Raw genomic sequence first — 14,766 nt, 5'->3', positions numbered from 1 at the left:
AAGAGGAGGTTTCTATAGAAAATGTTTTAACTATGAAGAAGAAGGGCATAGAGCATTTGAATATTTCTAGTGCCAAGGAAGAATAGATCAGAGAAAAGAATCCCAAGCTAGAGTTGCCCATGTTTATGAAGATGACAAATCATCCCATTCTAAAGATGTTGAAAGAGGAGAAGTCTTAGTTAATAGAAGAATTGTTTTGAGTGGTGAGAATGAACCTAATCAAAGGAGGAGTTTGTTTATACTAGGTGCAAATGTGAAGATAAGTTTTGTGATGTGATCATTGATGATGGAAGCACTGACAATATGGTGTCAAAAAATATAGTCATGAAGTTAGATCTCCAAAGGTAGAAACACCCATGTTCATACTATTTTGCCTAGGTGCAAGTTGACTAGAAGGTCATGGTCAATGAGTAGTGCCTAGTGAAGTTCAAGATTGGAAGCTACCTCGATGAGGCACTTTGTGATGTCATACCTATGGATATATATCATAAGTTTCTAGGTAGACCATTTCAGTTTGACAAGCATGATGTATATGATGGATGAGAAAATACCTACACTATGACAAAGGATGGAGTGAAACATAAGCTGAAGCCATTGAAGGAGAAAGAAGAAAAGGTATGTAGTGCTGCCAGAATATGTTTTGTTAATGAAAATGAGTTTCTCAAAGGTATGAAACATGAGCATATGTGTTTTTTTGTAATCCCAAAAGATGGTAAAGAAGAAGTAGAGGAGGTACTTGTAGAAGTTATATATTTTTTGGGAGAGTTTCCTGATATTGTGTTAGATAATGTACCTGATGGATTACCCCCACTAAGGAAGATCAGTCACCATATGGACTTGATCCCAGAAGCGAGTTTTCCAAACAAGGTAGTGCATAGAATGACACCTACAAAAAGTGAAAAGTTGAATAGACAAGTGCATGATTTGTTATAGAAGGGTTTTATTTGAGAGAGTATGAGTCTATGTGATTTTCTAGTAGTATTAGCACCAAAGAATACTAAAGAATGGAGGATGTGCATAGATTCACAAGATATCAACAAGATCACAATGGAGTACAAATTTCCATTGTTGAAGATGGATGATATTATGGACTATTTGAGTGGAGCTTTCTATTTCACAAAGATAGATAGGAAGAGTGGGTACCATCAGATTTGCATAAGAGAAGCAGATGATTGGAAGACTGCCTTCAAGAAAAGGAAAGGATTGTATGAGTGTTTAGTCATGCCTTTTGGGCTAACCAATGCATCGAGTACTTTTATGCGGCTCATGAATAAGGTATTGAAGGAGTTTATGGGTAAGTTTTTCATTGTTTACCTAGATGATATTTTGAGTTTTAGTAAGACATTGGAGGAGCATTTGATGCATAATCATAAGGTTTTTGGTAAGTTGAGGGAAGAAAAGTTCTTGATAAATCTAAAGAAGTGTAGTTTTGTGAAGGAGTTGGTGTACTTGTGATTTGTAGCATCAGAAGAAGATCTAAAAATGGACCCTAAGAAAGTGAAGGCTATCCTTAAATGGCCTACTCCAAGGAGTACAAATGAGGTAAGATCGTTTCATGAAATGTCTGTATGTATGTATCTCTTTGTAGGTATGTATATATGTATGTGTTGGAACAATTGATTAATTGTGTATTATCTTTGATGTTAAACAAAATGTCATATCATTACCAGTCAGTGCATGTTGAGCTCACTTGAGCATTGAAGATAGTTTTTTGTGGCTACTGAGCATTCTTGAGTTTGCCTAGTTTAGAAGGCAGTGTCTACCGAGTTCACTCGGGCGCCAAAAGAAAGCCTACAAAAGATGAGTGTTAATTGATCTCACTTAGTTACCAAAGGAAATTTTTGAGTATTTAGTGTTAACTAAGTCCACTTGGTTAATACCGAAAAATTATTTCTAAGTTAGTGTCTACCAAGTAGGGTCGGCCAATAAAGGATTCTCTTTTCTTGGAATATTTAGTTCAATTGATTTATCCATTGGTTCTAGACAACTGAGAAAATGAATATTAATTATTCCAAGTTGTATTTGAGTTGACTTGACAAAAAGAAAGATATAGATAAAAGGTCAAGTTGAGGGATAGAAAGTGTGTGAAAGTGTGAAGAAAGTGAATGCATGGAAGACTTTTGAACATCTAATGATGCTAAGAGGAAGTGAATCAGAAGGATGAGCATAATATCCTTGAGAAGTTGAAAAGATATATTTGATCAAGAAGGATCAAGTACACAAGGCAAAATTGAGAAATGTAATTAGCAATTCAGTTGCATCCAAATCAGGGCATGTCATTGTTACTCTGTAACCATTGTAGCAGTGATCTAAATCTCTTAACAAAGTTGGCTTAACAACTATTTGTAAATCCTCTAACAAGGTGGTAGTTCTATTAAATTATATTAAATACCTCTAACAAGGCCACTCCTAATAGGGTGATTAAATCCTCTAACAGTGTGTTTTGTAACCATTAATAGGGTTGGCTCCTAACAGGGCTCACTTCAGAAGAGTGAAAATCAGTAACTAGTTGCAATTGGTGGTTTTTCCCAAATTGGGTTTCCACATTAAATCTTGGTATCAAATGTGTTCATGCTATTTATTTTATGTGTTTGCAATAAATTTAAAATAATCACAAATAACATCTTAATATTTTCATGATAAGTATTTAGTGAGCAATTTTAGTATTTACCAAGTTACAACATTTCTTTGTTTACCAAGCATCAGCATAATTAAGTTTTTAGAGTTTTATTCTATACTGACATCTAAGGGATCTGGGATTTATTTTTGTAGTAACTGATTCAGCTCTCCCCTCTCAGTTACTCTTCTTATATTTCCAACAATATCTATGTATGTGTGTGTGTGTGTGTGTGTGTGTGTGTGTGCACCCTTGTGATCTTTGTATATGCATGTATGTACATATATACATGTATGCATATGTACATGCATATATGTGTATATATACATACATACACACACATATGTGTGTGTCTATGTATGTATGTATGTATGTATGTATATAAACTAAGAGATCTTGGCACAATAGAAAAACAATAAAACTCACTCAATACATAGCATGGCCACAGATGCGATGGCAATGCCTATTGGTAAGTAGATTTTTTCTTTTCTCTCTCATTTTTCATGTGTTTATTTCACTTGAACTATTTTTTCTTAGGGGGCATTTTTAATATTGGATTCATTTTATGCAGAACATGATGAGGACATTTTTGGATGTGCCCATGTTAGATATATGAGAATCACTAAAGAATTGTGATGAATTTCTCATGAGCAATGAATGTGAACTTCCCTTGAGAGTAGTAGGAGACAATAAGGACATTCCAGGTACTTTAAAGATTGATCCTTTCTTAAATATTTTAGATGTTAAGGAAGAATTTAGATTTTCAAGTGGGTGGAGCCAAATGAGCTTCCACCTTCATGTGGTCAGTCCTTATTAGTAGAGAATATTAAACTATTCCTAAAACCAAGTGAATCTCATTAGTAACCTATGATTTCATGCCAACTAAATATGTGAATCTTTTGGTTTCAGGCAATGCAAAAGGATGCCATAGTTCAATATGTGATCTTAATTCATATGCATATGACATTAGGTGGAGCTAAAAGAACCCAATAGGTTTGCATTTTCGGTAGAGATTTGCATAGATCTATTAAATATATGTAAACATGGTGGTTTTTTTCAGTTTCACCTATTGTCCATGCATAGAGAAGGCAATTGCACGTGCATTCTTGATTCAGAGTGGCATTCTCAAGTTTATCAAATCAATGGTATGATGTTAATGGGAAATTTATTAATGCAATGAATGAATTTTATTAATGAATGAATGAATTTTAGATGTTAACAAGGAATTTAGATGTTAGTGGAGGTGGGGCCAAATGAGCTTCCACCTACGTGTGTTTGGCCCTAATTAGTAGAGAATATTAAACTATTCTCAAAACCAAGTGAATCTCAACATTAACCTATGATTTCATGACAACTAACTATGTGAATATATTGTTATTCCTTAGACTCGTATTGCTTCTTGAATTATCAAAGTAAACATAAGAAATATTTTAGAGCTAATTATAACTAGAGAATTTGGGTGCCCTATCCATGATTATTAAAGCCATAAAAGAAGGCATTGACTTCACCTGTTGAGAAGGAATATCTCAAGACCAAAGGAAAAACCATGCCATAACTAATGAATCTATTCAAGAAGGCATTGACTTCATCTTGACAACCTACTTTGGAGACCAAAGGTAGTAAGGTGGTTGTCCATTTATAATGTCCCTCCCCATGTCCCTCAAGTGATTGTGCATTCTTATTTGACCATCTTTGTGATCCTCAACAAGACATATTTTGAAAAGAGTTCCCCAACCAAGTGTTCCATAAAACTCAATGTCCCATGCTACAATGGCCACACTTCTTCTTTCTCTAATGAAGAAATATGTTGCATCCAAGAACATCTCCTTCTCTTTCTTCCCTAGAGCATTATAGCTAACTTTGAGCCTCTTCGTGATGTCCTCGTGGGGAAACTGGGAATACTTATTCAACATTTTCTACCAATATTTTTAATAGTAATTTAGCATGTCATTACAATTATGATAGCTTGTTCTGACGAATATTCATCACTCCTTCAACATTGTCATCACAATTGGGATAGACAGTTCCAATGAATAGTCATCGCTCCCATAGCGCCACTATCACACAATCATTGTAATTGGGAGGGTAGAGCGAAGGCCTAAGACATCATCTTTGCAATGATTTACTATCTTAATTGTGAAAGTATGAAGATGAAGTCTTTCCCTTTCCTTCATCTGAGTTATGACATCTTTATCCATTGCAATTGTGACAAATGCCCTTGTCATCGCAATTTGTGACAACAAAAGTCTAACACCTGTCTGACAGGAACCAATTCATGGTATTGTCACTCAAGAGATGAGTGGTCCTCCAAATTGTGATGGCCTGCTATGCAATTTAGGCCTAAATGTAGTAGTGTGTTGGACACTTTGCTAGAGATAAAACCATTTCTTTGGTTGTTGAGAATTATTAATATCCATAGTTGCAGCAAGATGTGAAAAAGTTTGTATAGAGTTGTAAAGTATGTCAGATGGCAAAAGGAGTAAAGAAAAAATATGGGGTTATATCAACCATTACTTGTACCTAAGAAGCCATGGGAAGATGTTACTATGGATTTCATTCTTGGTTTACCAAGGACACATCAAGGGCATGATTAAATATTTCTAGTTGTTGAAAAATTTTCAAAGATGACACATTTCATTCCTTATACGAAGACTAGTGATGGTGGTCATGTGGCAGAGTTATTTTAGAGAAGTGGTGAGAATACATGGTCTGCCAAAGAGTATAGTATTAGGTTAAAATACCAAGTTTTTTGGGTATTTATGGCATACATTATGGAATAAATTGAAGACAAACTTGAAGTTCAATTCATCACATCATTCATAGACTAATGGGGAAATAGAAATTATGAATCAGAGTTTGGGGAATTTGATGAGATGCTTGGTTAGAGATAAACCAAAGGGATTGGATCTAATTTTACCATAGTCAAAACTTGCATAAAATAATTTTTTCAAAAGGAACACTAGTAAATCACCATTCTAGATTTTATACAACAGTAGTCCCAGAAATGATTTTGAATTAAGATAGTTGGATAAAGGAGAAATAAGTAGTGTTGAAGTGGAAGATTGTGTTGAATATTTGAAGAACATCCATTAGGGGGTGAAGAAACACATTACAAAGATGAATATGCAATATGAGGCTAAGGAAGATGTGAAAGGAGGTATAAGGAATTTCATATTGGAGATGAAGTCATGGTTCATTTGAGAAAGGAGGGTTTCCTAGTGGGTACATATAATAAGCTAAAAATGATGAAGTTTGTACTATGCAAGAAAATAAAAAGACATGATTCTAGAAATGTCTGTAAGGTAGAGTTGCCTGCTAAACTAAAAATTTCACCAATATTTAACATCTCAAATTTGATATATTATTATGAAGGAGGTGATGGAGATGAAGTTGCAGATGCGCAATGGAGTATTCCAGTAGCTAGTCTAATGCAGGAGCATCCTAGGCTTGCTTGCAATCCTGCATGTTTAGAGAGATTTTGGTTCAGTGTTGAGGAGCATCAAGCTTGTATTTTCATGGAGTTATGTTTTCATGGTTAGTGATGTGTTGAAGACACATTGGAAAACCTTTCCTCATGATTTCATAGAGATTGAATGGATTGAGTTGAAGTTTGAATTGTTTTTACCTTGTTGTTGGAACTGTGTTTTTTTTATTTCTAGGTGCTTATTGCAGAGTATATAACTAATTATTCTTAATGAATGATAGGATTTTCACTTTATATATTTAAGAAGGCCTAGATTAATTCCTTATTTCAAGAGCACAAGTCCTAATTCATTATAGGTTGGGAGATATGTCAATTCTCCTAGAGTATCAATTTCTTGCAGTTTTGCACAATAGTCTATTGTATGTGACTTTCAGGATGGATGCACACTTTTCCTTGGGGAATCAGACTTTAGAAACTTAAAGGGTTTTAGAAGACCTAAATATCTACCCACAGTTCAAAATGAAAGTTCTAATTCAATTATAGCTAGAAGATATTGCAATTTTACTTGGATGTCGATTTTTGAACATTTAATTGTTGTTGCAGGCTGACTTGTGGCATTTAATTTATGTATTTGTATTTAATTTGTGTTCTGGGACAAGTTGTGGCTTATATTGGTATAAGTAGGGGTCTTGTGGAGTCTTTTAATTATTGAGTTGGGATAAAATAAAGAATAGATGTGAATTTGAAGAGCTAGAGCTATGGCTTAGGAGCTAGAGGATGTCTCGGTAGACCTGAGGATACAAGTATGGATTCTTCTTGGTGTTCTTGTCTAGTCGTATATCTAGACTAGCTAAGATTGGTTTGTAATTTGGATATTTTTGGATCTTGTAGAACTGATTTTGTAATTACTATTTGTATTTGGACCTAACCTAGAAGGCCTTATAGATGGGCATATTGCATGTAATCAGTTATATTTATGAATAAATTATTTCTTGCATTATTGTTTCTTGTTGTTGTGTTTCTTTTGTGTGATTATATTGTTGGGGGCTAGGACATCTCCTTTGGAGATTCTCCTACCTTGCACTTTTTCATTGTGTGGTTATATTGCTAGGGGCTAGGACATCTCCTTTAGGGATTCTCTTGCCTTACACTACATTAGGTGGTATCAGAGTGAAGGTTGTTCCTAAGTGTGTAGACAAATCACCAAAGTTAAGGTAGTTTGTACCAGGATTTGCAAAGAAGGTTGACCTTGTGGCTGATTGATCTTCTAGATAAAGGTGGATTTTTTAATTAGGTTTTGCTAAAATTTTGGAAGATGCCTCGAAAAAGATTGGACCCTAGGGAAATTAATGATCTTAGTGATGATGTAGAAGAATGGATCTCAAAGAAGATGAGAGAAGAGTTTAGATCTGAGATTGCATTTGATGAAGAGTGGCATGATTGTTGAAATTGTGAGTGCTTTAGGTGGTGTACCTAGGCATGTGGGTACTGAAGGAAATTATGAGGAAGTTGTCGAAGACTTTGAAGCTACTAGATCTAGTGGTGATGATAGAATTGATCATGTGGAGAGACCTATTGGAACTAGGGTGGTCAGTTTGCTAGACCTAGATCTCAGTTGAAGCTGAAGCATAAGATGGAGGTTTCTAATTTCTCGGGTACTTTGAATCCTAAAGAACTAATTGATTAGATTAGTGAACTAAAAGACTAATTTGAGCTTGAGGATATTAAGGATCCACTCAAAGTAAGCTTGGCATAAACTAAGCTAAAGGGGCATGTTGCTCTTTGGTGGAAAGAACTAAAGAGAGATAGAGAAGAGGAAGGTGAAATGAAGATTACTAGATGGAGGTTGATGGTGACTAAGTTGAAAGCTAAGTTCATTCCTACTAATTATGAACTTGAGTTTTTTAAGATGTTGTAGAATCTAAAGCAAAAGGATATGACTATGAAATATTATTCAAAGGAGTTCTACAAGTTGACTATTCAGTCTGGGCATAGAGAATTATCAAAAGAGAAGGTAGCACAGTATATTAATGGTTTGAGATTCAATATTTAGGATGAGGTTGGTATGCTAAATATTTCTTCAATTGAGTATTCTTATTAGTATACTTTGAGAGTAGAGGAGAAGTTAAAGAGGAAGAATCAAGGTAGTTCCTGAGTGAAGGAGAAGCAGGATAGTTCAGCACAAGCTAAACCAAAAGCAGAAGGTGAACCAAAACTTTCTCATTAGAAAAAGAGGATAGGTGGAGGTGGGTTCAGAGGTAATTGTTTCAAGTGTGGTCGAGAAGGGCATAGATCTTACAACTACTGTTGTGAATGAGGTTGCAGTCCAGGATAGTTAGCCTAAGGAAGGGGAAATTTTGTTGTCTTAGTGAGTACTGGTTGGTGAGAGGGCATCAGATTCTTGTCAGAGGACTAGTTTGTTCAAGACTTGTTGTAAGTTTGGTGGTAAAATCTGCAAGGTGATTGTGGATGGTGGTAGTACTAATAACCTTGTTGTTGGGGAGATGGTTTAGAAACTTGGTTTGAAGAGAGTGAGACATCCTTATCCTTATAGGACTGGCTAGTTGTAAGGTGAGTATGCTTTGAAAGTGAGGGAGCAATGCCTTGTTGATTTCCAAATTAGTTAGTATAACGATGAAGTGTTGTGTGATATTGTGGATATGAACAGTTGTCATGTGTTACTTGGTAGACCTTGGTAGCATGATTGCAGGGTTGTGCATGATTATGTTAGGAATATGTTTACTATTGAGAAAGATGGTAGGAAGTTTCTTTGATTCTTTTGTAGAATGAGGAGCTCAGTAGGAAGAACCTGAGTATTGGCAACGGAGTTGAGTTGGTAGATTCTGAAAAGGCTAGAGATCAGCATGGAAAGAAGACTTATGGAATACCTGTGGTGGATGTAAAGAAGAAAAACAAGGGAAAGAGTATGCAAGTTGAAGACTTTAAGGATGTGTATGTGAAGAACTAGTTTGGGATTTATGTGTTGAATCCCAAAAGATGTTTTTCTAGTTACTAGAACATCTTTTCAAACCTAAGGTGTTTGACGCAAGAGCATCCTAGGCTTGCCTACAATCCTACATATTTGGAGAGATTTTGGTTAAGTATTGAGGAGAATCAAGCTTGGATTTTGGTGGAGTTATGTTTTTATGGTTAGGGATGTGTTGGAGACACATTTGATAACCTTTCCTCATAATTTCATAAAGATTGGATGGATTGAGTTGAAGTTTGAACTATTTTTACCTGCAGCTGGAACTATGTTTTTTTGGTTTCTAGGTGCTTGTTACAAAGTATATAACTAATTGCCCTTAATTAATGAGAGGTTTTGAACTTTATATATATAAGAGGGACTAGAGTACTTCCTTTTATCAAGAGAACAAGTCCTAATTCATTATAGGTTGGGAGATATGGTGATTCTCCTAGAGTATCAATTTCTGGTAGTTTTTCACGACAGTATGTTGTATGTGAATTTTAGGATGGATGCACACTTTTCCTTGAGGAATCAGCCTTTGCACATTTATTTGGTTTTATAGGACCTAAATATCTACAAAAATTTGAAGCATGATTTCTAATTCAATCAGAGCTACGAGATATAATGATTTTACTCAGATATCAATTTTTGGACATTTAATTGTTGTTGCAGGCCGACTTATGGCATTTAATTTATGTACTTGTGTTTAATTTGTGTTCAAGGATGACTTATGGCTTAACTTGGTATAATTAGGGGTCTTGTGGAGTCTTTTAATTATTTATTTTGGATGAAATAAAGAATAGATGTGAATTTGAAGAGCTAGAGCTACGACTTAGTAACTAAAGGATCTCTTGGTGGACCTGAGGGTACAAGTGTGGATTCTTCTTGGTGATCTTATCTATTTGTATATCTAGACTAATTGAGATTGGTTTGTAAGTTGGATCTTTTTGGATCTTGTAGAATTGATTTTTTAATTAATGTTTGTATTTGGCCCTAACCCAGAAGGTCTTATAGTCAGGCATATTGCATGTAATTAGTTATACTTATGAATGAATTATTGTTAGTATCAGATCTCGCATTATTGTTTCTTGTTGTTGTGTTTTTGATGTGTGGTTATATTTTTGGGGGTGAGGACATCTCCTTTTGGGATTATCCTACCTTGTGTTGTGTCATAGTCCAACTACACAAGAGATTAAGGAGATGTTGGACTATCATGTTGGAAAAACTATAAGGAACAAAACTTATGAAGAGTGCTTGGTCAAATGGAAAGTGAGACTAGTAGAAGATTCATCATGGCTATCAAGGGAGGAGGTTAACCATATTGGTTTTCCTCTGAACACTTGAGACATGATGGGGTCACATGTCAAATTACTTTGAGTGTCTGATGTAGGAGCATCCTAGGTATAAGAGAAATCTTGCATCACCCAAAAATATTTCTTTTTGTTTATTAAATTAGGGTTGTCTTAATGCAAAGTTGTTGTTTCTAGAGGCTTGCTACTTAGTAAGTCACTGATGAGCTTAGAATGTCCTAATTTCACAGGTGTATGTTCATCTTGGATATATCATCCTACCAGTTGAGGCTCAGTGCCATATCATGAGTATTCATCAATTTTGCATAACTTTGGTATAATCTTGGAATAAAAAATTAAGGATCGTATTCTATAATGTAGTTATAATAGAAAATTAGAGCAATAGTTCAAAATTCATGGCATTTCAAAGTCAGATTGACCAAATTTTCCAAAATAATTACCAAATGTGTATCTAGCCAACTCTATATGTAGTTTTAGGGTTAGTTAGTCTCAAGGGTTAGGGTTTGATGTCTAGAAACTTCTTATATGGTGTGAAAAATGAATGTTTTTACATTATCTAGGACATCTCTAGGTAATAGTTTGCAGCTCTATGTTGCAAATTATTGTAAGGAAGACACCCATGTGGGTTTGCATCTATAATGTTGTATTTGTGACAATAATAAGAAGCCCATTTTTTTATTCTTGTAAGTTTCTATTGTTTATTTCTTTATGTTATATGTTTGTGGTGTTAAGGGGACCACCCTTCATTAGTAATGAAGGCACCCATGTGAGTTTGCATATTGTAATTCAAAATTCTATAATTTCATATTTGCAATGACAATAAGAAGCCCATTTTTCTCTCACAATTTTTTGTTATTTCTTTATTCATGTTATGTGTTTGTGGTATTAAGGAGAGCACCCTCCATTGGAATTAATAATTTTAATATCAATAAGTGATCTCAATTTTTCCACATCCATTGTAAGAAAATTATCTAAAGTTCTATAACTAATTTTTTCTTTACACTTTTAGAAAGTCTTACGTGTTCATCCATACCAATTAGAGCAAATAATCATAGCCCTTCTCCAACTTCTATTTCATAATCTTCTACACTATCAAAGAATTCAAAGTTTCTCTCTATTGTCTATATGGAGTTTCTCAAATAATTCAAGGATTAGGGATGCATGATCCCTAGTCTACCTTTTGGGGGGTTAGTAGTCACACTACCCATGATTCCTTAAAGGTATTATATTTCAAAAACTTGATCATGAGAATTAGGGATTAGAGATGGGTTGTTTATGACACCTCAAAGACATTAAACTTGGTTAACAAAGTAGATTAAAAAATAAAGGATCATTTGATCCCTAACTCCTTTGGGGTATTAGGGGTGATGAGATCCTTGATGCCATGATACTAGAACACTTAGGGTTTATTTAAAGAGGCATATATGAAGATAGCTAACCTATGATGGTTATTCTCTATGTCTTAAGGATAAAACTATCAAAATAAAGGAAAAAACACAAAACAAAAAAATCCTACCAAATATAACATCTAGATCCCTAGACAAAGGCAACTAAAAACCAAAATCAAATACACATAAAAACTAAAATAAATAAAGACATAAAAGAAAATCAACCCGATAAGAAGGGAGATGGGTAATAACCACACAATAGGGATGATGAATTAGATAACAAAAACACATTGATGGGATGTACAAAATACTCATTAATTTCATTATCAATGGATTTGTCTCTCAAAAGACTTAATGTTTATGAAAAAAAAAAGACAAAATGGGGGTGTCACCACCCCTATATAGGGGATTTTTGGATGATGTCATGTCTGAGACCTAGTCAAGAATCAATAAATTAGATTATTGAGGTGTCAAATTTTTGAGGATCTTTTAGGATCCTTAAAACATGAAAATTCCAACTACTCAACTAGCAACCATTGAGGCTTTAGGCCCTCATGCATCAAAGCTTTGGGGCGTCAAGGTGTCATGGGTATGAGAATCTCCAAATACCCTTGAAACACCAAGACTCTAATCTCTGATGAAAGATATCTAAGCATTCATTCATTCATGGATTGACCTACATTAAGGTTGTAGGGGATAGAAGAGTACTTAACACCCCCAAATGCTTGAAAAAATTTCTAACTCCAACTTAGGATAGAACAAACAAGTAAAGAAAAGAAAAGGAAAGGAATAAAAAGAATAAAAGAGAGATAAGAAGGGAAACAAACTCCTAAAATTCAAATATCAAATTATCAAGAGCTCAAAGACCACAATCCAACCCACTTCATGTGACTAATAGACAAGGACCTTATCAAAATAAATAAACAAAAGTGAAAAATAAAAATGAGGTTCTCCATTAGGTCAAGAGAACTAAAGGGGGTGCATGTTATGGATTCAAAACACTCTCATGCCAACATTTCTTCTTTAAAGTTAACTCTCTCTTAGAGGTGATTCCTTCTTAGGTGTTAAAAAACCATTTCCTTAAAAAAAGATACAATCTCTTGTTGGAATTCTTTAGAATAACTGGGGGTGGGGGGGGAGGAATATGTTCTTCTTTAAAGTTAACTCTCTCTTAGAGGTGATTCCTTCTTAGGTGTTAAAAAACCATTTCCTTATAAAAATATACAACCTCTTGTTGGAATTCTTTAGAATAACTGGGTGGGGGTGAATCAGTTATTCAAAGTCCAGATGTATAAATAAAACTTTTCATAGCTTAGTGAACCCATAAAACATTTATCATCATTCATGCATCCATAAGGTTATGCATTCACTTAAAACTTGTAGGTTTCTATCAAATCAATTTGCAAAAATGTAAACATGAAACATAATAGATTCAACAACACATTTGATACAATCATTTATGTGGAAACCCAATTTGGGAAAAACTACTAGTAACATGCTACTCTGTTTCATTCTTCTGAAGTGATGCCCTATGAAAGGCCAACCCTGTTAAAGGTTACAATACACACTATTAAATATGACCTTGTTAAAGGATTTTAATCACCCTGTTAGGAGTGAACCTTCACTTAGAATGTCACCCAACTAAAAGATTTACAAATAACTTTTAGGTCAACCTTAATCCAAAGGATTTACACTAGATTGATACAATTATTAGAGAGTAATAGTAAGGCTTTGATCTGATAACAACTTACAACTCCATTTGTAGATTACAAATCTCTATTTTAGTCATCCATTTTGCTTGTCTTTCACACATTTTAGCTATGATAGCTTGTTCACCCTTCAAGTATCTATATCATTAAGCCTTCTTGTTTAACAAGCAAATGCAAACCCTTTAATTAGGTTACTTGATGAAGCAATACCCTTGACTCCTTATCTTCCTTAGGTTCTTGCACCTAACAAACCTTGCTTCTGACCAGCCATCCCTATAAATAGAGAATTAAGATCTTTTTTTGTTTATTCTTCATCATCCAATTTAGAGTTAGGATAGATTAGATAGGATTCAATGAATCTACCACTCTTTCCATATCACTTCTAGAAACTTCTCCTTCAATCCTCTTTGAATTCACCTCAAAATGGTTTACCATGAATTCTATGTCACCAGCTCATCAATCTTATCTTCCACCTAGTTCATGCAATCCAAGAAAACAAACTTGTTGGCTTAGATCTATCAAATTCATGATCTTTCTAATAATTTTGTCGCTTGGCATTAATTTGTTTCTAATGCTCGGCACATACTACGTTGCTTGACATCTTCTACAAAATCACTCAGCATGAACTAAAGTTTATTATTGCTTGGCATCAACTAAACTTTACTCAGCATCCATTATTTTTCTCAGCATACACTAAAATGAAATTTTACTCAGCTCCAATTGATTTTTTGCTCAGCTTTCACTAACTTTGCTTGACACCTACTATCCATTTGGTCAAGCTTGGCAGACAAACTTTGTTTAACTTGCTTAGTGTAACCAGCCTTTGCAACTTTAAGTAGATTATCAATGCACTATAATATCATTGTCTTAGTTGATTCTTGTACTCCTTTTTATATCATAAGTGAACCTTTCCTCTAGGTTCTATTGTTACATCTTTTTTATCAAATCCTCTTCATCAATCAAACAAGTGATAGTACTTAATTCATATAGTTTTCTTACTAGAAAAAAGTAGGTTTGACATCAATGACAAAACAATGATTGAAACATATTTATCATACTTGTATCAATTTTTTTTCAAAAATCTCCCTCTTTGGCATTGATGGCAAACCAAAATGATCAACCAAACTGACCTGGTTAAAATAGTAACACCAAAAAATTACCAAAAAGAAAATAATTCTTTGAATTGAAATCTCTCCCTCTATCAGCAACTTTCATCTTCTGAATAGGTTACAAAATTATTTTGTGTCATCCTTATAACTCCTTCTAAATTACTTCTTATATCTCTCTTCTGCAGTATCTCCCTCTTACTAGGTAGATGTTATGAGTAGATACATTATCTTTCTCAATAGT

This window comes from Cupressus sempervirens, chromosome 9 (genome assembly GCF_028749045.1).
Source record: "Cupressus sempervirens isolate cs-2001-9-10 chromosome 9, ASM2874904v1, whole genome shotgun sequence".
Lineage (NCBI taxonomy): Eukaryota > Viridiplantae > Streptophyta > Pinopsida > Cupressales > Cupressaceae > Cupressus > Cupressus sempervirens.
The sequence above is the reverse complement of the archived record's forward strand: the minus strand, read 5'-3'. Positions refer to the sequence as shown.